The sequence below is a fragment of the Nicotiana tomentosiformis genome, chromosome 11 (genome assembly GCF_000390325.3).
Source record: "Nicotiana tomentosiformis chromosome 11, ASM39032v3, whole genome shotgun sequence".
In the NCBI taxonomy this organism is placed as follows: Eukaryota; Viridiplantae; Streptophyta; class Magnoliopsida; order Solanales; family Solanaceae; genus Nicotiana; species Nicotiana tomentosiformis.
In genome coordinates this window covers 30484408-30508811 of record NC_090822.1, presented here as the reverse complement: position 1 = coordinate 30508811, position 24404 = coordinate 30484408, and the positions used below count along the sequence as shown (strand labels likewise).

The following is a 24404-nucleotide window of genomic DNA, read 5'->3' as shown; positions in this document are numbered from 1 at the left end:
AGTGACTTTAGGGGTGAATATTTTTATATTTGTTGAATAATTTTTAATATATTTAAATAATATTAGAAGAATTAAAATATTTTTTAATTTTATTTTCATATTTTACTTAAGTAAAATAAAAAAATTTAATTATTGCCTTACCCAAACTGCTTCTTGATTTTTCAACTTTGCCAAACACCAAACACGCTATTAGTATGTGATTCTTCCCATTTTCTTCATTCCTCTCTCTCACTTCCATCTTTGTCTTCTCTGTTACTCATTTTCTTCTGCAGAAAGTTGTTGCACATTATTTACCCCAAATTTGTTACCCTTGTGGGTTGCACCTCCAAGATTCATTAACACTGGTTAGTACTGGATGCCTTTTCCCTGGTCTTGCCTTATTGCTATAGGCAATCAGGTGTGTATTAGTTAATTTCCAATTCTTTTCAATATAATTTCTTGCAAGCATTTTTACGTACATGTTCGTAATTTTACCTGATTTACACATGCATTTTTGCCTTTGTTACCAACTAATTAGCGTAAAATTAGATCGTGTTAAGCTATTATGAACTGCTAGAAATTAAAATTGGATTGTGCAGCCAAGATGTTTGATTTTATGCCCGAGTCATCTTATTTGGAGTATTCTGATGTCTTTGCCTTTTGGTGCTGCAACAAGGAGATCTTTGGAAGCGACTTAGCAAAAACTCTTCCTGAATAAAGTTGATTATCTTACCTTGATGATTCGAGGGCCATCGTTCAAGACTTGGGTCACCATGTTGGCTATTATCGTCTTCCACACTAAAGATGCAAGGTATGATTATTAATACCTGTTAATGATATTCTTCTTGATTTGTATTGGTAAACAATGAAATCATGGGTATTGTTCACTAATGTTGAATATTTTTACTTTTGGTGTTTGGTAGGTTGTTTTACTTTTTCTCCGAATTGAGTAGTAAGACGGCAAGAATCATCCTCTATATGAACATTTTGAGCAGAGTTTGTTTCTGCTGTTTGACCTCAGTTCCGGTGAATTTTCTCTCCATTCTTCCTTTTATTGACACCTATTTGTTGGTTGAGAATTTGGTTGGTGTTTATCAGTTTCCTTATTCTTTTTATTAATTTTGTGCTGGATTTTCTATACGAATATCATCATTTTCCCATGCATGTTTGGTAATAGATATATAAGTGCATGTGAGTGTGTATGATTTTGATGAATACATGTTCGTTTTTTTTTGGAGAACTAAAACTAATTTTTTCCCTCTTTTAATTTTGAAAATTGTCAAAGATTAGAAATAAGATTTTAGTGTGCTTGTTCTGTTCTTTGTCACTTTGTTGATCATTCAAGTTGTGTGTGTTTCAAGCTGAACAGCAAGTTGCAGTATCTTGCTTTCTTGGTTCCACAAGATAATAATTTTTTTGTTTGTATTTTTTCTAATTTTAGTGGGTCTATCTGAAATATTGATGCCCTGAAAATCAGGGCGAGGAAGGTGAAGAGTAGTTATACTATATGGATGCCATTAGAGAATTCTTGAAGTTCTTTGTTTGTAGAGAAAGAGAATGTGAAACAATTTTTTTAATTTTTAGGAACATTCCCTTTTTCCCTTTTTGATGAGTATTTTATTTGCATATTTATTTATTTGGTATCTTTACAGAGTAAAGCTAAAACAATTCCACATTTGAAGTCAAACTTTTTGGCATTTTAAACTGGTCCTCTAAATTATTTTTTCCCTTTAAATAGTTAATCTATCTTCTTCATAAATAAACAGTTAGTCTCTCTCACAAACGTCCAGCTAATATTAGTTGAGAATGAGGGGGATTTTTTAATAAGAACCATTTTGACCAACTGCTTTTGTAATGGGTGACGAGGTATTCTTTAAGTTTGAGGAAAAAATCAAAGCTAGGTTAGAAATAAAGACCAATCAATAATAGTTTATTCATGATAGAAGGTTCTTTGACTAAGGAATAAAGTATATAGGATATTTCCATCAAAGATTGAATTATAGATGACAGATGATTTCTTTGATTGGGGCGACAATGACTCCCTATCTTTTCTTTTGACACCATCCATTCTACCGACAAATAGTGCAGCCATAGAAATGAAGAAGAGCTATTCGTTTCTGATACTTGTGGTGATATTTTTATGCTTTAGTCTCAACACCAATCTCTCATTCGGAGGGGACAGCATTTCTTGGAATGAATCTCTTTCTATAGGCCAAACAATTAGCTCTTCAGGTGGAAACTTTGAGTTTGGTTTCTTCCAACCAGAAAACTCTCTCAATTACTACATAGGCATATGGTATAAAAGAGTTCCCGTGCAAACAGTAGTTTGGGTAGCAAATAGGGAGACACCAGTTAGTGATGCTGCCCAGTTGACAATTATTCACGGCAATTTGGTCCTTCTTGATAAAAATCATAACTCAATTGGTCAGCACTTTCTGGGAACGTCATTCGAAATATTTCAGTAACAGCAGCTCTTCATGATGAAGGCAATTTGATTTTGAGTGATATGTCAAATTCGTCAGCACCCTTACTACTTTGGCAAAGTTTTGACTACCCAACGCACACGTTATTGCCTGGTGCTAAGCTTGGATATGACAAACGTACCCAAAAAAAAAGTGTTCTAACTTCATGGAAGAATTCGTACGATCCGGCACCAGGATTGTTTTCTCTGGAACTGGACCCAAAACATGCCCAGTTTGTTCTTAAATGGAACAAGACTACACAGTATTGGGCTAGTGGTTCATGGAATGGTCGTATATTCAGCTCATTGCCTGACTGGCTGGACACAGTATACAATTACAGCTATACAGACAATGAGAACGAGCTATATTTTACATATTCCCCTTTTAATAGGGAAATCGCATTCAGGTGGAACATGGGTCTCTCAGGACAAGTTCAACAACTATCATGGTCGGATGGTTCCATTGCTTGGAGTCCCCTCTGGTCACTACCTGGAGAACGGTGTGAGGTTTATGCTAATTGTGGGGCGTTCGGGGTTTGCAGTAATGCTAACGTATTCTGCAATTGTTTGAACGGTTTCAAGCCAAGATCAATTGGTGAATGGTACTCGAAGGATTATTCAGGTGGCTGTGTAAGAAATGGAAAGTTGCAATGCAGTGACATTGCTGAAGACAATGACAGTTTTTGGATTAATTTAACTATGAGATTACCTATTCCACAATATACTAATGTCACAGTTGAGGATGCCTTACAGTGTAGATCTACTTGTTTCAACAGTTGCTCTTGTACTGCTTATACTTATGATGGTTCCAGTACCTGTTCAATTTGGGCAGGGGATCTGTTCAATTTGCAACAGCTCAGCCAAGATGAAACAGGAAGTACTATCTTTGTCAAACGTGGCTCACCGGAAGGTTAGAATAGCATACAAGAATAACTTATCTTAATTCTTTATTTCATAATGGTAAAAAGCACTATGTTGTGGATACAATTCCTTATTAATATTAACACCCATGGCAATGATTCTCTTATTCCTTTTTCTTTGTTGAGGAGTTAGTGAACAAAGTAAAAATATCAAATCCTTCAAGATAGATGTTAAATATATCTAACTTGTTCTTGGCTCTCTACTTTCAGCTCAAACTAAGGCTACGAAATCGATGAAGCTGATAGCTTTACTTTCATCCATAACAACTTTTATGGCTCTACTGATAGGCAGCTTTAGCTATATCTACTTTAGAAGAAGAAGGAGAAGAATGGAAATAAGAGCAGGTATTTACTGAATGAATCTCACTCTGGAAGATTTTTTATTTATCCCTTTTTGGACTTAATTCCAAAGGACTTTCTCAATCCGATCATTGAGGTAATGAGCTATGTTGCTCGGACTCAGGTGCGGCTATTCAATATGGGCTTGGATCCAATGGTCGTATCCTTCATAATCTAAAATTTTAGATACACGGTTACGTATACAGGTACGGATAAGGGGGGAGATTCGGTTAAAAATAATTCAAAATTTTAAAAATAGATCTATAAAAATATCCTACACTATGAGATATTATGTGGAAAACTTACTTGTAAGTTGTGGAGTGCATCCAATAATTCAATCTTTCATTTTGAGAATTTTTCAAGTTGTAGGCACAAGGCACTGCCATGCAGTAGCTAAATTCAATCTTTCCTTTTTTTTTTCTTCAAATTTGTCCATAGATTTTGGTCAAAGTACCCGATCTCGATTGATCACACCCAGTACGAATCCCACACCTTTACTAGTACCAGTGTCATGTCGAGACGGGTGCGGTGGCTAAAATGAAGAGCCCGCACAACATAGGTAATTGTATGACCCAAACCTTAGATTTAGGCTTATGCAATCGAATTTTATAATAAAGTGGGGTTAATCTTAGCCAATATTAATATCCAAAAGATAAACCAAATGCTTCTTTTAGTAGGATCTCACGTGTGCTGTTTGAATGGCAATAAATAACAACAATAATGCTATAATCAACGATCAAAGAATATGGAAAATAGCAACAAATGACAATAAATAGCAATAAATGGCATTTATATAAATAAAATGGATGTGAGTCACCCGAAAAGGGTGGGATTCCTTGATATTCCTTCCGACAAAGATAGATGATGATAAGTTTTTTGAATATTCGGATCCTCCTTGGATTGTGGGAGAAAAGATAGATAAAGATGTGAGAGAAAGGTGGACTTTGTATGTATATGGTAAAGTAAGAATCTTCAGAGAATGTTAATGTGTTGTTCTTTACCAAATCAGTATCCAATCTCATCTATAACTATATATTCTTCTATTTATAGGGGTACATGGACAAAAAAATCCTAGTTAGTAAAATTGGGAGGAATATTCACTAGAATATTCCCTTAGAAACCATATTCCTAAAACTAGCCTTTACTGCTAGACCTCATCGACGACATATCGTTTCTTTCATGACGTCAACCTTTTGATACCAAATCATCACGTCCTGTTGGCTACACGTTGTAGCCTCCGAAGGCTACTTAATGTTGACAAGGCCCACATATATTTATGGTAATTTTTAACCCATACAATTAGTCCCTCTGGTTGTTGAGGTCGTCTTCGTGGGCGAGATCAATGAGCGGATAAGGGTAGTCGTGGTCGTTGTAAAAACAGTTAGTCCCTCTGCTTGTTGAGGTCGTCCTCGTGGGCGAGTTCAATGAGCAGAGAACAAAAAATGTAGTCGTTTTAAAAACAGGCGACGTAGCGCTACGCGGACCGCATATCTCAAATCTTAAATTTCCTGGGTGATTTAATGGAACTATCTTGTCAAAGAGACACGTGATGTGATGACATCATTCGTCATGATGACGCTGGTTCTCGACGCGTCGCGTCGGTTCATGCGCGACCCTTGATTGGCTTTGTCGTTTCGATACTAGTGACAATTATGATGGACCGTTTCGGGTTCGGTGCCTTTATCTTTATAAATAGGGATTGTGCCTCCATTATTTGAGTTTCACTTTCTTTAGAGCCATCTTTGCTTTGCGGAAATTTTTCTAGCTTATCATACCCGAATTTTCTTCGTATTTTGATATTTAACTTTCCTTCGTACTCTCATCTTCCATACTTCATCATTCTACAAATTCCATAGCTATGTCGAATCTTTCTTCTAAAGTTAATGAGGAAGATCAACTTACTCCACTGGCCGTCGTGTTTCCCGTTCGTGGGGGAGATGTGGACCAGCTCGCAAATAGCTCATGGTGTGACTCTGCTTGCGACTGAGATGGGGAAGAAGAGGACGATGGAGGTCGAGGGGTCGGCGACCACTGGATTTTTGTGTTTTTGTTCATCTCTTTGTACTTTTGGTTGGCGCCTTTGAACACCTTTGTATAAACATTCTCTATGAATATAAAGGTTCTTTTTGGTTTCATATATGCCTTTTGTCTTTGTGCGTTCTTATATTTGTGCTTGTGTTCATTGTTATCTTCCGCTCGAGTTTAGGCCTAAGGCTGATAAGTGTTGTTCGAACGGGTCGAATCATATTGTTGAGTTATGTCGAGGCCGAGGGTCAACAAATGCGGTTCGAGTTGACCGATCATACTTTTTCGTTTAAGTCGTAGCCGAGGTCTAATAAGAGTCGCTTGAGCTGTTAGAACGTACCTTTGATTAGGTTGTGGCCGTGGGCTAATAGGAGTTGTTCGAGCTGGGCGAACTTTCCTTTTGTTAGTTCATGGCCGAGGGCCGATAGGTGTTATTCGAGCGTGGTCGAACGTACCTTTTGTTAAGTTAGGGCTGAGGCCCGATAGGTGTTGTTTGAGCTTGGTCGAACGTACCTTTCATTGATTTAGGGCCGAGGGCCGATAGGTGTTGTTCGAGCTTGGTTGAACGTACCTTTCATTGATTTAGGGCCGAGGGACGATAGGTGTTGTTCGAGCTTGGTAGAACGTACCTTTCTTGTTAAGTCGTGGCCGGGGACCGATAGGTGTTGTTCGAGCTAGTCAAATGTCCGTTCTTGTCAAATCGTGGCCGGGGGCCGATAGGTGTTGTTCGAGCTGGTCGAACGTACTGTTCTTGTCAAGTCGTGGCCGGGGGCCGATATGTGTTGTTCGAGCTGGTTGAACGTACCGTTTAGGAGAGCAATTTCAATAATTACCTTTTAGGAGAGCAATTTCAATAAACGTGCTCTTTATTATTTCATCGTTGTTGCATTGATTACATCATTTTTCCCTTAGGCAATTTTTTGGAGAAAAATTACAAGTTTTGGGTGTTAGCTGGCATTCTAGTCCTAGTCCCAGTATATCTAGTCCCTTCATTGTTCAACTTGGAGATTCTTGAGGAGTCGGGCAATGAAATATGTGTCTGTTCTCGTGTAATTCAATTCGAAGTATCCCGCTCGTCGCCTCGTTAAAAATCTCCTTGAGAAAACCCAACTACGACAATACTCAAGCGAGGGAAAAAAGAGTACGACTTATGGGACATTTGTTATTTTTAAGAAGTTGAAGTACTTGAGATGACTCATACTCCAATTGTTTGGTAGGAGTTTCCCTTCCATAGTTTACAATTGGAACGAATCCTTGTCTGCTCTCCCTATGATTTTGTATGGTCCGTCCCAGTTAGTTCCTAACTTGCCTTCTCGTGAGTCTCTATTTGCTTAGGTCTTGGCTTTGAGCACGTAGTACCCGACCTTGAGTAATCAAATTTTTGCCTTTTTGTTGTAGTAGCGTTCTGCTTGCTGTTTTTGTGCGACCATCCTTATGCATGCCATATCTCGTTGCTCCTCGACCTCGTCGAGATCTTGTCTCATGTTCTCGTCGTTGTCGTTGCCGCTTTCATGGGAGTACCTTAGGTTGGATTCTCCGACTTCAACTGGTATTAGTTCCTCCGTTCCATAGACTAGAGAATAAGGTGTCTCTCATGTGCTCGTCTTCGGGGTCGTTTTGTGCGCCCATAATACTTCTGGGAGGTATTTTCGGCCACAGTCCCTTGGCGTCCTCAAGTTTTTTCTTCATGATGTTTAAGATAGATTTGTTGGAGGATTCTACCCTGCTCGTTGCCGGTGGGGTGGTGTAGGGAGTTGAAAGTATCCTCTTAATGTGCCACTTATCGAAGAACTAAGTGTTTTTTCTCCCTATTGAATCGGGCGAGGAAGTCCCTCAATCCTTCTCCTGGGATTGTTTGATGGTGAAGATATCATTCACCCTTATTTCAGCTTTCTTAGCCCCGACACGAGCTGTTACGAACTTATCGACCATCTCTTCAAATATTTCTATGGAGTAAGAGGGCAACTGTGAGTACCACGTCAATGCCCCCAGTGAGAGTCTCTCCAAATTTTTTCAGCAAGATGGAAGACACCTGCTCTTTGGTGATGTCGTTGCCTTTCATGGCGGTGACTTAGTTGGTTACATGATCTTCAGGATCGGTTGTCCCATCGTAGATTCTGAGATATGTGGGCATCTTGATGGCTTTTGGTATGGCGTGCAGAGCCGCTTCTTCCCTGTATGGCTGTTCCATAAACCTGTCGGTGTCTCTTTTTGGTATTAATTTAGGAGCGCCTGATATCTTGTCTACCCGTTCCTGGTGTTCTTTCATTTGGTCCCTGAATGCCCTGTTCTCGTTTTCCATTTCTTTCATTCTTTTCATCACGGTGGCGAGGACGCTGTCACCTGCACTGTTAGTAATAGTGTGAGTTTTACCTTAAGTCAGACGGCTCGGTTGGTCGTCCTGTTCATTCCTGCATGGTACTGTATGGACTCTCGTGGTTTCTGTGGTCATGCATGGGGTTTTCTTACTGAGCACGCTGGCCAGAGTATCTGTTAGCCATACTTCGAGGAGCTTTTTTACGGCGGGTGGCGCCTCCTTTCCTGTGGACGTGGTGGCCCCCTTCCTGTTTGGTTTTGTTGTGCTGCAGAAAGGTGCAGGTGACCTCTCTCGCCTGGGAGAGGCTGTGGGCGTTACCTCCTCGTCATGGGTGTCATAGCCTTCGTTGATGACACTCATGAGGTTGAGGGATTCGTTCCCTTTCCTTGGTTACCTGTCATGGAGGTTTTTTTTGTTTCTAGAGAAAAAAGATAAACTTTGTGGTTCGTTAGATTAGCAAGTCAGGCAAGTTATGGATGTAATGGAAACTAAAAAGTTGGCTAAGAAAATCTCCACAGACGACGCCAAACTATATGACCCAAAACTTTGATTTAGGCTTATGCAATCGAATTTTATAATAAAGTGGGGTTAATCTTAGCCAATGTTAATATCCAAAAGATAAACCAAATGCTTCTTGTAGTAGGATCTCACGTGTGCTGTTTGAATGGCAATAAATAACAACAATAATGCTACAATCAACGACCAAAGAATATGGAAAATAGCAACAAATGACAATAAATAGCAATAAATGGCATTTATATAAATAAAATGGATGTGAGTCACCCGAAAAGGGTGGGATTCCTTGATATTCCTTCTGACAAAGGTAGATGATAAATTCTTTGAATATTCGGATCCTTCTTGGACCGTGGGGAAAAAAGATAGATAAAGATGTGAGAGAAAGGTGGACTTTGTAATTTATATGTATATGGTGAAGTAAGAATCTTTAGAGAATGTTAATGTGTTGTTCAGTATCCAATCTCCTCTATAACTATATATTCTTCTATTTATAGGGGGTACATGGACCAAAAAATCCTAAATAGTGCAATTGGGAGGAATATTCATTGGAATATTCTCTTAGAAACCATATTCCTAAAACTAGCCTTTACCCCTATAATAAAGGAAGTGCTCGTCCTCGTCTTCACCCTATGTTGAGCTACCTCGACCTCGTTGACGGCATATCGTTTCTTTCATGACGTCGACCGTCTGAGACCAAATCATCACGTCCTGTTGGCGACACGTGGCAGCCTCCGAAGGCTTACTTAATGTTGACAAGGCCCACATATATTTATGGTAATTTTTAACCCATACAATAACGAGGTTGTTATGTTTTTCTTCTTTTTCTCCCCCTTTCTATTTCAGATAGAAGAGAAAGTAATCAAGGGACACAAATATCTCACTGGCACAAAGTTGAAGGAAAAGCAAAAGTATTGATGAATGAAAACAATGATGAATTGATTGATGTTCCATATATTCATTTGGAGACCATTTTGGCAGCTACTGACAACTTCTCAAATGCAAAAAAGCTCGGACAAGGAGGATTTGGTCCTGTTTACAAGGTGAAAATTTCATTCTTAAGAATCTGTGAACTGGTACGGCCACATTGACCTTAGAGTAATGAGATGAAAAACTTTTGGCAGGGTATCTTTCCAGGAGAAAAGGAAATTGCAGTGAAAAGGTTATCTACTCATTCAGGACAAGGCATAGATGAATTTAAGAATGAAGTAACTTTAATTGCAAAACTTCAACATCGAAATTTGGTGAGGCTATTGGGCTATTGCATTAATACAACTGAACAGATATTACTCTACGAATATATGCCGAACAAAAGTTTAGATACATTCATATTCGGTAAGTTAGCCAAAACAAGTTTTTTATTCTCAAATTTTTTAATGTTTTTATAATTGATCTTTTTTTTTTTTGACAAGGATAATTGATCTAATTTTATTGACATCACTAAACTTTTTCATGGTAATGATGCAAGATGGAACACTTTGTCAATTATTGGATTGGGAGAAGAGTTATGACATCATATTGGGCATTGCACGGGGTATTGCTTATCTACACCATGATTCACGACTGCGGATCATTCATAGAGATTTAAAAGCTAGTAATGTTTTACTAGATGAGGAGATGATTCCGAAAATTTCAGATTTTGGCTTGGCAAGGATAGTTGAAGGAAAAGGAACGGAGGCAAATACAAAGAAAGTAGTGGGGACCTAGTAAGTAGAACATCCCTTAATCTCATTAATTCCTAGCAGGAAGTGAAAAAATCTTATACTAAATGCTTTTTTCATCAGTGGCTATATGTCTCCTGAGTATGCACTGGACGGATTGTTTTCCATCAAGTCAGATGTATTTAGTTTCGGAGTAGTCCTGCTTGAGATAGTTAGTGGAAGGAGGAATACGGGATTTTATGAATCAGAAGAAGCCTTGAACTTGTTGGGCTATGTAAGTGAAAAAGCTTCCCATGAAGTAATATTGTATCTTTTACTTAGCTTTGATTCTCTGATAGAAAGTCTAGCTATCACAGGCATGGAAATTGTGGACAGAAGAAGCTGAAATACAATTGATAGACAAGTCCTTACTTGAATCTTGCAACACAAGTGAAGCAACAAAGTGCATAAATATTGGGCTCCTGTGTGTACAAGAAGATCCAAATATACGTCCTAACATGTCAGATGTTATTTTAATGCTGGGAGGCGAAGGTAGTAGTCTTCCACAGCCTAATCGACCAGCTTTTGTAATAAGGACGCACATTTCTAGGAAACCGTCTTCTTCCTCCAGTAAGCAATACATTGTCTCCAACAATCAAGTGACAATTACAGTCGAAGAAGGACGCTAGCAGGGGTACTCGATGATTGAACTGTTTTATCCTAGTTAACCTCTAATTTGCTACTAAAAGAGTCGATGGATAATAGTGCATTGGTACAATTGGTCATTGTTCTCTTCTCTATAGCAGTTAGGAGAATGGGTGGAAATGTTGGCGAAACTCTCAAGTATTTGTACTCAAACATATATATATATATATATATATATATATATATATATATATATATATATATATATATACACTTCAGAAATACTGCAACAATATGTTAAGCCCTTAATACTAAAATGCTAGGAAGGCCAAAAAGGAATTTGTTGTTTAGAACACATCAGTTAACAAGTACAAATTTGTGGTGATATGTTAACAGTCAGAGACAATATAACACTTAACAAACAGTGGCACGACCGATTAGTGCAATTTTAGTGAAGGGACATTGGGCCTTTCAATATATATAAGGTTCTCACTCATACCTGCTATTTACAACTTCTCTGCTTTAAAATATATATATATATATATATATATATATATATATATTAAAACCCACATGCTTAGCCTCAAATTGACATCTTGCTATACCCTTTCGCAACCACGATTACTAAGCCATCACTTAATCTTCCCGAGTCTAAACTCACAACAAGACATGCAAATCTACTTCGTTCCACAATTAAACAACATGAAAAATCTTTCAACACACTCATAACTCGAGACTATACGTCACATCAAGACATAAATCTAGTACCCAATAGTCCTTTTTACATCTCAAGCAAACTATTCTCGTCACATTCAACACATTTGAACACATCCCACAGTCACATAATACACATCATATAGCCATCCAACCACTCATCGAGTCACCAATTCCACTCATAGAGACGCTACCGGACATATAAGTCCAAAACCACGTGCTCACACAACCAAAATCCCCGTAATCAAGCTACGGTCAAAACCCTGCCTCAAGTTCTCCAGATTGGCCTATCATCAGTCCACCCGAAATCACATCTCGCACCTCATCCATGGAATCACAAGCCGTCGATGCACAACCGATATCGAGCGCTCACATGCGCATACGAATGCGTGGAAGAAATTCAAAGAGTTACGCTTCATGCTGAATCAATGCCGCACGATAAGGAAAGAAAGATGAGAAATTTATCCTAAATGCCCTGCAGCCTCTCGAAGATAGGTATGGACGTCATCATACTGATCCGCAAGACTCTACTAGACACTTTCTCATGACTTGTAGAACCTATGAACCTAGAGCTCTGATACCAACTTGTCACGATACAAAATTCAACTAGTCGTGATGGAACTCAACCCAACCCGTCCGGTAAGCCAATTAACAACTAACCAATCTAATGAGATTTATACAAAAAAGAAATGATAATACAACTGCTTTTATACAAGAATTTCCCATGGACTGGTAGAACAAACCACGAGCTTCTAAGATTTAGAATTAACAAATCTGGTATGAAATAAAGCACATCATCTATTTGAAACATACATGAACTGATTAAAATGCTAAAGCTACCAAGATCAAGAGGCAGCTATGACCGGAACGCAGGTACATCTTCAAATCCAACTCCTTCCGTGCACATCAACATCAGCATCCAACATCTGCATGCAAGGTGCAGAAGTGTAGTATGAGTACAACCGACCCCATGTACTCAATAAGTAACAAACCTAACCTTAGGTTGAAAATAGTGACAAGCTGGAACAAAGGTCGGAGTCCAACACCAATAGCCAACAATAGTTCATAATAACATAATAAAAATAATAAAAGAAGTAATTCAGAGATATAATGCTCAGCTCCTTCAAGTATGTCAGTAAAAACCCAAATCTTTTATCGAAATCACCAAAATATGAGTACGTTTGTAAAACTGTGATTTTTCCCAAAACTTTCAACATGTAAATGTTTCAAGTCATGAATGACACAATGTCGTACATCATGAGAAAAATGCATCTTTATGCCCGTATGTCAAGTGTGCATGTCGAATGCAATGCAACTCAGTAATAAAACTATATGCATACTCTTAGAGTATTAATTCACTCAGTCCTCCCAGTCACTCAGTCCTTATAGTCACTCAGTCCTCACAGTCACTTAGTCCTCCCAATCACTTAGCACTCGCTCTCAGCACTCGCACTCGACAATCGCACTCAGTAGGTACCTGCACTCATTGGGGGTGTACAGACTCCGGATAGGCTCCTTCAGCCCAAGCGCTATAACAAGCCAATTATGGCATAAATTAATAAAACATGCTGCAATATGCAGCCCGATCCCATCATAAATCAATAATACATGCTGCGTCGTGCAGCCCGTTCCCATCAATATCCTCACCATCAGGCTCTCGACCTCACTCAGTCTTCAATCTCTCCAGTCTCTCAGGCTCACAATGTCATGAAAATCAGCCCAGAATGATGATGTCATGTATCAATAAATGATAATAGAGATTGAGATATGATATGCAAATGAATGTGTATGACTGAGTATGTAATTGCAATGTAAGCAAATAACTAACAACAGAAATGACTTCAGTGGGTCCCAACAGGATAAGCATATAGCCTAGACATGATTTCTAACATGAATCAAATAGGATTAGGTAACTACATAGTACCACATAAATAACATAGAGATTTCATAGATACAAATAAGATTAGGTAACTACACAGTACCACAAAAATAATCGAGTCACAATTCACACGGTGCACGCACACACGCCCATTATCTAGTATGTGCGTCACCTCAACACCGAACACATAACACGTATAGTCAGGGTTCATACCTCAGCTCCAAGTTTAGAAGTGTTACTTACCTCGAACAAGCCAAATCCAATACCGAGCAAGCCAAGCGATGCTCGAAAAATGCCATCCCGCGCGTACCGACCTCCAAACACCTCGAAACTAGATAAAAGTAACTCAAATACATCAAATAAAGTCTAAGGAAGCAATTCCAATTGATAAAGGTCGAATCTTTACTCAAAAGCCCAAAATCAGCCAAAAGTCAAACCCGAGCCCGCACTTCGAAATCCGACAAAACTCATAAAATTTGCCAACCCATAAAACTTCGAGTCCAACCATACTAGTTTCACTCAAATCCGACTCCAAATCGATGTTCAAAACTCGAAAATTCGCTTTATGAAACTTTAGGCTAAAACCCCCAATTTCTCTTGTATAATTCATAATCCAATTACCAAAAACGAAGATAGAATTACAAAATATTATCAAAACAGAGTGTAGAACACTTACCCCAATCCTTGTGATGAAATTTGCTTAAAGAATTGTCTCAATCCGAGCCCCAAATCTCAAAATATGATAAAAGAACCAAAAACCTCGATATATAGCTTCTGCCCAGGCATTGACACATCTGCGACGCACTTAGCCGCTTTTGCGGCGTCGCTTTTGCGAAAAACCTTATGCTTCTACGGAGAGGCACCAGAGAAATGCCCCTCGTACCTGCGGAGAAACATCCGCTCCTGCGACATCACATGTGCGACACAAGGACCCACATCTGCGCCAACTCCCGCTCCTGCGCTCAAAGTCTCGCATCCGCGCGCACGCAGATGCACTACAAAAATCTGCTTTTGTGGTCTTCCTCACCAGCTCTCACCTCGCTTCTGCGATGGACAACCCGCCTCTACAAAGTCGCTTCTGCGGCCAAGACTCCGCAGATGCGGCTACACCAGTACCAACAACTCTTCAACAAGGCAACAAGAGGAAAAATGATCCGAACCACGTCCGTAACTCACCCAAGCCACTTGAGACCCCGACCAAATGTGCCAACAAGCCCCATAACATAATACAGACCAACTCGAGGCCTCAAATGACATATAACAATATTGAAATGACGAATCACACATCAATTCGAACTTGAATGAACTTTAAACTTTGAACTTTCAAAACTCGCACCGAAACCTATCAAATCAACCCGGAATGAACCCAAATTTTGAACACAAGTCCCAAATGACATAACAAAGCTATTACAATTCCCAAAATCATAATCTAAACCCAATTTCATCAAAGTCAACTCCCGATCAAACTTATGAACTTTTCAAACCTTCAATTTTTCAATTTTTGCCAATTAGCGCCGAATCCTTCTAGAAAAATCCAAGTGTAAATACGGGCATACGCCCAAGTCCAAAATCACCATCCGGGCCTAACGGAGACCTCAAAACTGTGGTCCAATTCACAGAATTCAAACTTGGTCAACTCTTCCAACTTAAAGCTTAAATCATGAAATTCATTCTTGCTAATCGATTCTGATTAACCTGAAAACCAAAACCGACAATTGACACTAGTCATAATATATCATACGGTACTACTCATGCCCTCAAACTACCGAGCAAAGTGCAAATGCTCAAAATGACCGATCGGGTCATTACAAACCCATTTATATAGAACAGTTTTAAACCAGTGTCTCAGTTTCATCGCAACAAGTGTTTAGTTTCGTTAGTGCTAACAATAGTTATTCTTATTCTCTTCTCACTCAATTCATTTTAAACCACAATGTCATGGACCGACACATCATCATACCGCGTAGGTGCCACTTGGTATATATTTTTGCCATATGGAAAACTTACATATGAAATAAACTAGTACATGCGGAAAGGTTCTAGAGAAATATGTAGATTTCTTGTGGAAGACCTTAGAACTCCGTGGAATTGCTAGAAAAGTCCTAGAAGATTCTAGCTATATAGAAAATTCTAGAGAAAAGACTTACTTGTAAATATAAGAACTTGTGTAATAATTATTATTTGCTCACTAGCCCCTAGGAGACTAGTATGTAAAGGGGGGTTTTTCATTTGTAACTCACAAAGCAAAACAATGAATCTCTCTATAATAAAAAGCTTCTTTTGGCAAATTTCTCTCGTCTTTCTTATCTAACATTCACTTAGCGATTGTGTACTTAGTACAAGACTACTTAGGATCGTGAGCAAATTTTCAAGTACCGCACGTGTCACGACCCAACTGGAGGGTCATGACTAGCACCCGGGCCATACTTGCCGAGCACCAACGTACATTTTATCTAACCTTCCTTATTATCTTTAAGGGCCGACAAGATCAATATAAATAGTAGACATGGATCATGAACATCCAACAATGAAAGATAATGTCATGAACATACATAACATGGGACGACAAGACTGTCAAGAAACTATATATAAGGTACGAGCTAACATGATGCCATGAAAGACTATACAACAAAAATCAGCCGACAAGGAATTCTAAACAATACATAAATCGACACCTGTCTATGAGCCTCTAAAGGAACATAAGTGCTACAACATTGCCGGAACAGGGCCCCGACATACCCATAATGTCTATAACAAAAATGCATACCAAGACCACGGCAAGTCCGGAGAAGGGATCTCGCCAATAACCGCTGAACTGGACAGCCTACTGTGGTGGGGGAGCTACGTCTACCTGTCTATCAGGACCTGCAGCACGACATGCAGCGTCCACAAATAAAAAGGACGTCAGTACGAATAAAGTACTGAGTATGTGAGGCAAGAAAGCATAAGTAAGAACAGTAATGTAAACATGGATAGAGAATATACAACCTGTGACATCTGGGTACCTCTGAGGGCTACTGACATGAAATACATGATACATACATATATATACATAAACTTTTAAAACATACGCCTTTGTGGGCATCACCATCATCATATCGTACCCGGCCATAATAGGCTCGGTAAAACGTACCCGGCCATCATAGGGCTCGGTAGAATCATATCGTACCCGGCCATAATAGGCTCGGTAAAACATACCCGGCCATAATAGGCTTGATAAAACATACCCGGCCATCATAGGGCTCGGTAGAATCGTACCCGGCCACGTGGAGCTCGGTAAAACCCAACTGATCAGTGGTTGCACAATAGGTGCCGTACCCGGCCGACTATAGCGCGGCTCAGTAGAGTAAAATAGATACATATATATGATGCATGCTGGACTCATTGGAATCATATTTTGAACCTTTCGGAGTGACATAAGGTTGGTATCCTTCGTACACGTTATTAGGATTAACTCTTCATCAAGAATCTTATAAGAATCAGGAACTACCAACAACATTGATAATATAAGAATAAGAGAAGTAACATCAATATCAATCGTTTCATAAGAAGGGCAGCAATGTAAGTACTGCTAGCTTCTAAGAGTAGAGTATCTTTGGGAGCTCGTTCATTACATTATGTACAATCGGAGTCGTGCAAAAGAATGAAGGGGATAGCCTCACATACCTTGTATATACTGCCCAACCTCAAGCTATGCAAATGTCACGACTCCTTAGTCTACAATAAGACAAATGACACTATCATTATCGTTTAAGCGTCATAACTATTATGTATCGACCACAACCTATTTTACGATGAAACGGACAACACCTCCCCTATTTATATGACTTCCCACAAGTCAATACAATCACCAAATAGCCCAAACAACATCATTAATAATCATATTGAGCCTCCAAAACAGTCCACCAACCAACAACATTACTACCAAGCCTTTCGATATATATTTCACAAGTTCTAGCTTCAACGACTTAGCTGCAACTTGAATAATCTTAAATATATATATAGTAAGAGGTTCCTTACCTTTAAATAGAAAGAACAACTGCAATTTTACCTTAATTTTCCACGAAATATCCCTTCAATTCTGCCACAAGAACAAGGAACCGAAACTAGCAATTAATTCAGGTTTTTCGGCACTAGAATTACTTTAGAAGATTTGAAATCACCTAGGGTTGATATTAAAAACTTGAAGGTGTATTTACAGGACATAAAACACTTAAAACAACCTCCCACACGATCTGGAACAACACAAAAATCAGCAACAACAAGAAGGAGAAGAAACTTACTAGCGCCACGGGATTCCCGACATTTGATTTGTGTTGTTTGCCCTTTGTTGGGTCTTGGATCATGAGAGAACCTTGAGAGACTGTTTTTAGGGTTATAAGGTCTGAATATACTGAAAAATAATGACTTAAAACGGGGTTGAGGTATCTTATATATGTCCATATGTCTTAAACCATCTTTGTGGGCCCCATAGAGAGCAGCTTGGCGCACTCTCGCGAAAATGCAAATATCTCTCTATTTCGAGATCGTATCGATGAATGGTTTAATGCGTTGGAAACTAGACTCATAGATCTTCAATTTGATAGGTAGATCACCCCATAATTCCAAGCACATTGGGAGAAAAATGCAGTAACATTTGACCTAAAGTTTAAATAAAATTATAAACCTAAGTTGCGACAACTTTTATCGACTTTTGTTTCATAACTCGCTTGACTTCAAGACTTATGATGCGGATATTATATGATTCAAATACATTAAAACAAGATCTCTTGGGACAATTAATCACCTCTAGTGTTACCCGAAAATACGGGTTACAACATCCTTGATTCGTTTAACTTCAAATACTTGTTAACCACTCTTATACACCCTTGTATCGTTTAAGACCAATAGGATTAACTTCTTATCATCTCAAAGATAATATCTTCTTGGATTTACGTCGACTAACTTACGGCGTGATCTATGGTATGCGAATTTGGGTTGTAACACCCTCTCCCCCTTAGGAACATTCGTCCTCGAATGTAAGGGTTTATGGGGTGTCTAACTCATTGTGGATTCCGACGGAGATTTCCGGCTGAGTTTCCCCTATAAAATGGACACTAGCCAAACTTGCAAGCAGTTAAACCTAACCTATGGCCTTACAAGACTATACAAAGCATTATGGATATGTACATTATCTGCATATTACCATTTTGTATTAAAAAAAGAGTATTCACAAGCTATTGCTTACCTCATAGAGCCGTTTCACCTTATAATGCGTCCTTCTTTCCCCCGGCATCCTCGTTATCTTCACTCTGGAATAGGTAAGGGTATTTAGACTTCATCTCCTCTTCTGCTTCCCATGTCATTTCTTCTATATTCTTGTTCCTCCATAATACTTTCACGGAAGCTACATCCTTTGTTCTCAGCTTGCGGACTTGTCGATCTAATATAGCCACTGGCACTTCATCATATGATAGATCCTTTGTAACTTGTACATCTTTGATAGGGACGACCCGAGAAGGGTCTCCAATACATTTCCTCAACATAGATACATGGAATATCGGGTGGACAAATTCTAATTCAGATGGCAATTCTAACTCGTAAGCAACCTGTCCAATTCGTCGAAGAATTTTGTACGGCCCAATATACCGCGGACTCAACTTACCCTTCTTCCCAAAATGCATAACACCCTTCATCGGCGAGATCTTCAGGAAAATCCAATCACCAACCTCAAATTCCAGATCACGACGTCGGACGTCGGAATAAGACTTTTGCCTGCTTTGTGCCGTCCTCAGTCGCTCTTGTATCACTTTCACCTTCTCAATGGCTTGGTGAATCAAATCTGGCCCATATAATTCTGTCTCACCGACTTCGAACCATCCAACTGGTGATCTACATCTCCTCCCGTACAGTGCCTCATACGGGGCCATTTTAATACTGGAATGGTAGCTATTATTGTAGGCAAATTCTATAAGTGCCAGATGGTCATCCCAATTCCCCTTGAAATCTAGAACACATGCTCGTAGCATATCTTCAAGCGTCTGGATGGTACGTTCAGCCTGTCCGTCAGTCTGCGGATGGAATGCAGTGCTGAGATTTACTTGTGTGCCTAAACCCTTCTGAAAAGACCTCCAAAAGTTAGCCGTAAATTGAGCTCCTCGGTCTGATATAATAGATACCGGCACACCATGAAGCCTAACAATCTCCTTGATATACAACTTCGCATAATCTTCAGCCGTGTAAGTTGTCTTAACTGGCAGAAAATGGGCAGATTTTGTAAGTCGATCAACTATCACCCAGATGGAGTCAAACTTATGATAAGAGCAAGGTAATCTAATAATGAAGTCCATATTAATCACCTCCCATTTCCAGGTCGGAATCTCTATATTCTGAATCAATCCACTAGGTTTCTGATGCTCGATCTTTACTTGTTGACAATTAGGACACTGGGCTACAAATTCTGCAATAGACTTCTTCATGTTGTCCCACCAATACTGCTCCTTAACGTCATGGTACATCTTTGTCGAGCCAGGATGGATAGAATATCGTGACTGGTGAATCTCAATCATAATTTTCTCTCGCAACCCTGCCACACTAGGTACACATAATCGGCCCTGGTATCTCAGTGTCCCATCTCCTCCGATCTTGAAAGCTATAATCTTACACTGCTGAATTCCCTCTCTCAATCTTACTAAGGTAGGATCTTCATATTGCCGTGCTTTTACCTCGGCTACCAAAGATGATTCTGCTGTATTCTGTACAGTAACACCTCCGTCATCAGAGTCCAACAATCTGATTCTCATATTGGCCAGCTGGTGAAGCTCTTTGGTCAACCCTTGTCTACCTGCCTCAATATGTATTAAGCTTCCCATTGACTTACGGCTGAGAGTGTCTGCCACAACATTAGCTTTACCGGGATGGTACAATATCTCGACATCGTAGTCTTTCAGTAATTCAAGCCACCTACGCTGCCTCAAATTCAACTCCTTCTGCTTGAAGATGTATTGTAAACTCTTGTGATCTGTGTAGATGTCAACATGGACGCCGTATAAGTAGTGCCGCCATATCTTCAAAGCATATATTACTGCAGCCAATTCCAAATCATGAGTCGGGTAATTCTTTTCATGCTTCTTCAATTGTCTTGATGCATAAGCAATCACCTTCCCACGTTGCATCAATACGCACCCCAAACCTATACCTGAGGCATCACAATATACCACATAACCTTCTGTTCCTTCTGGGAGAGTGAGCACTGGCGCGGATGTCAATCGATTCTTTAGCTCCTGAAAACTATGTTCACAAGCATCAGACCACTGGAACTTGGTAGCTTTCTGTGTTAACTTAGTCAATGGTGCTGATATAGAGGAAAACCCTTCTACAAACCGCCTATAATATCCTGCTAGCCCCAGGAAGCTACGGACTTCTGACGGTGTTGTAGGTCTCGGCCAATTCTTCACTGCATCGATCTTCTGAGTGTCGACACTAATACCCTCATCAGATATCACATGGCCAAGGAATGCTACTGAGTTCAGCCAGAATTCATATTTAGAGAGCTTAGCATATAACTTATGATCCTAAAGGGTCTGTAATACTATCCGCAAGAGGCCCGCATGTTCCACCTCCGAACGAGAATACACCAGAATGTCATCAATGAATACGATCAAGAACACATCAAGATAGGGCCTGAATACACTATTCATGAGATCCATAAAAGCTGCTGGGGCATTTGTTAGCCCGAACGACATCACCAAGAACTCAAAATGCCCATATCTTGTCCGGAAGGTCGTCTTTGGAATATCCTTCTCCTTAACCCTCACCTGATGATACCCTGAACGCAAGTCAATCTTGGAGAAATACTTGGCACCCTGGAGTTGGTCAAACAGGTTATCAATTCTTGGAAGTGGATACTTGTTCTTTATTGTAAACTTATTCAACTGTCGATAATCGATACACATCCTTAATGACCCATCTTTCTTCCGCACGAACAAGATTGGCGCACCCCAAGGTGAAGTGCTAGGCCTAATGAAACCCTTATCCAGCAAGTCCTTCAACTGTGCCTTCAACTCTCGCAACTCTGCTGGGGCCATCCTATATGGAGGGATAGAGATCGGTTGAGTGTCAGGCAATGCATCAATGCTAAACTCAATCTCCCTTTCAGGAGGAAGGCCTGGGAGTTCATCTGGGAAAACATCTGGAAATTCATTGACCACGAGGATTAATTGTAGAGTAGGCGGCTTCGCCTCCGCATCCCTAACGCGAACAAGATGATAAATGTAACCTTTTGAGATCATCTTCCTTGCCTTAAGATAGGAAATAAACCTACCTTTCGGCGTAGCAATGTTCCCCTTCCATTCAATGGCGGGTTCACAAGGAAACTGAAACCTAACCATCTTCGTACGACAGTCAACATTTGCATAGCATGAGGCCAACCAGTCCATTCCCATTATCACATCGAAATCAACCATTTCTAACTCAAATAAATTTGCCGAGGTTTGACGACTACAAATCATCACAGTGCAACCTTTATATACCCTTCTAGCAATCACAGAATCTCCTATCGGAGTGGATACCGCGAGTGGTTTACTTATCAATTCAGGTTCAATGCCAAACTTATTAGCCACAAAGGGTGTAACATATGATAAGGTAGATCCTGGATCAATTAGCGCATATACATCATAAGAAAACACAGACAATATACATGTAACAACATCCGGAGATGACTCGAGATCTTGTCGACCTACTAGAGCATAGGTTCGATTTTGAGCACCACTCGAACTCGGCACTGAACCTCTACCTCTACCACAACCTGTCGACTGTTGAAAACCTTGTGCTGGAGGTCGAATTGATGAGGAAGAACCAGACACAGATCCAGTCGGTTGAGCCATACCACCACCTCCTCTGTTAGGACAATCCCGCATCATATGGCCACGCTATCTGCAAGAATAGCACGCATCGGAACCTCGACGGCACAGTCCAAAGTGGGCCTTGCCGCACTGATCACAACGAGGTGTTGGGGGTCTCATCTGACTAGTATCTCTATGAAATTGTGAGCCTGATGCCCTCAAACTCTGACCTGAACCAGAATAGGTAAATCGATCATACCGAGGCCTCTGAAACTTTGGAGGAACACTAGCTACAGGTGGCGCCGAACTCCTCGAAGATTGGGGCCTGATACTGCCTCTGAACTCATCAGAATACCCTACAAATCTCGCCCTCTTATGCTGGCCCCTATCCTGCTCCCTATCTGCTCTTTGCTGGTGCTTACGATCCTCTAGGGTCTGGGCATAAGCCTGAATACAGGAAATATCCATGCCCTCTACCAAGGAGGCTGTTGTGCACTCATTTATCAGATGTGGTCCCAACCCATTCACGAACAGATGCACCCTATCACTCATCTCGGCCACCATATGGGGAGCATACCTTGCTAAAGAATCAAACTGTATACTATACTCTCGTACACTCATATTACCCTGTCGAAGGTTCAAGAACTTATCAGCTCTAGCTCGTCGTATCTCAACTGGCAAGTAGTGACGAAGAAAGGCCTCAGAAAATTCCTTCCACACGGCTGGAGGAGCGTTCGGACCCCTAGATCTCTCCCAACTATCATACCAGAAAACCGCTAAATCCCGTAACCGATAAGAAGCCAACTCTACTGCCTCCGTATCACTAGCATGCATAACCCTCAATGTACGATGAATCTGATCAATAAATGTTTGTGGGTCCTCCTTGGGGTCTGATCCGGTAAACACTGGAGGGTCTAGATTAATAAAATCACGAACTCTCGCACTAACCGGTTTATCAGCAGCACCGGTATTCTGCCTCTGAGCCTGAGCAGCTACCAAGCTAGTCAACAATTGCACCGCACTGCGCATATCGTGGTCTGTAGTGCTAGACGGAGGAACTGGATGTACTGGGTGCCTCCTAATATCCTCTGGAGGAGACGGAGAGGTATGAGACGGCATCTCACTCTGAGCCTCACTTTGGCCTGCTCTGGCTGGAGGCACCTGAATGTTACCCTCTCCCACAGCTGTATCAAGCCGTTTACTAATTGCTTGCTTCCTAGTCGAAGGCATCGCTGAAAGAAAACAAGGTGAATATTAGATATGAACACTTACTACTCAACTCTACGCACGATCTAGATTCAGGAAGAAGGTAACAACCCTAGATGTCACGTAGCCTCCTGATTATAAATGTGGCGCGCTACACATCCATAATCAAAACTCTACTAGACACGGCTCATAGACATCCCCTAGGACAGACTTGCTCTGATACCAAGTTTGTCACGACCCAACTGGAGGGTCATGACTAGCACCCGGGCCATACTTGCCGAGCACCAACGTACATTTTATCTAACCTTCCTTATTATCTTTAAGGGCCGACAAGATCAATATAAATAGTAGACATGGATCATGAACATCCAACAATGAAAGATAATGTCATGAACATACATAACATGGGACGACAAGACTGTCAAGAAACTATATATAAGGTACGAGCTAACATGATGCCATGAAAGACTATACAACAAAAATCAGCCGACAAGGCATTCTAAACCATACATAAGTCGACACCTGTCTATGAGCCTCTAAAGGAACATAAGTGCTACAACATTGCCGGAACAGGGCCCCGACATACCCATAATATCTATAACAAAAATGCATACCAAGACCACGGCAAGTCCGGAGAAGGGATCTCGCCAATAACCGCTGAACTGGACAGCCTACTGTGGTGGGGGAGCTACGTCTACCTGTCTATCAGGACCTGCAGCATGACATGCAGCGTCCACAAATAAAAAGGACGTCAGTACGAATAAAGTACTGAGTATGTGAGGCAAGAAAGCATAAATAAGAACAGTAATGTAAACAGGGATAGAGAATATACAACCTGTGACATCTGGGTACCTCTGAGGGCTACTGACATGAAATACATGATACATACATATATATATACATAAACTTTTAAAACATACGCCTTTGTGGGCATCACCATCATC

General features: G+C 40.3%; 1 pseudogene; it reads left to right on the top strand.

Annotated features, from left to right (window-relative positions):
* The first annotated feature begins 200 nt into the window (after positions 1-200).
* Positions 201-11316, top strand: LOC104090996 (G-type lectin S-receptor-like serine/threonine-protein kinase At4g03230; annotated as a pseudogene).
* The last annotated feature ends 13088 nt before the right edge of the window (positions 11317-24404 follow it).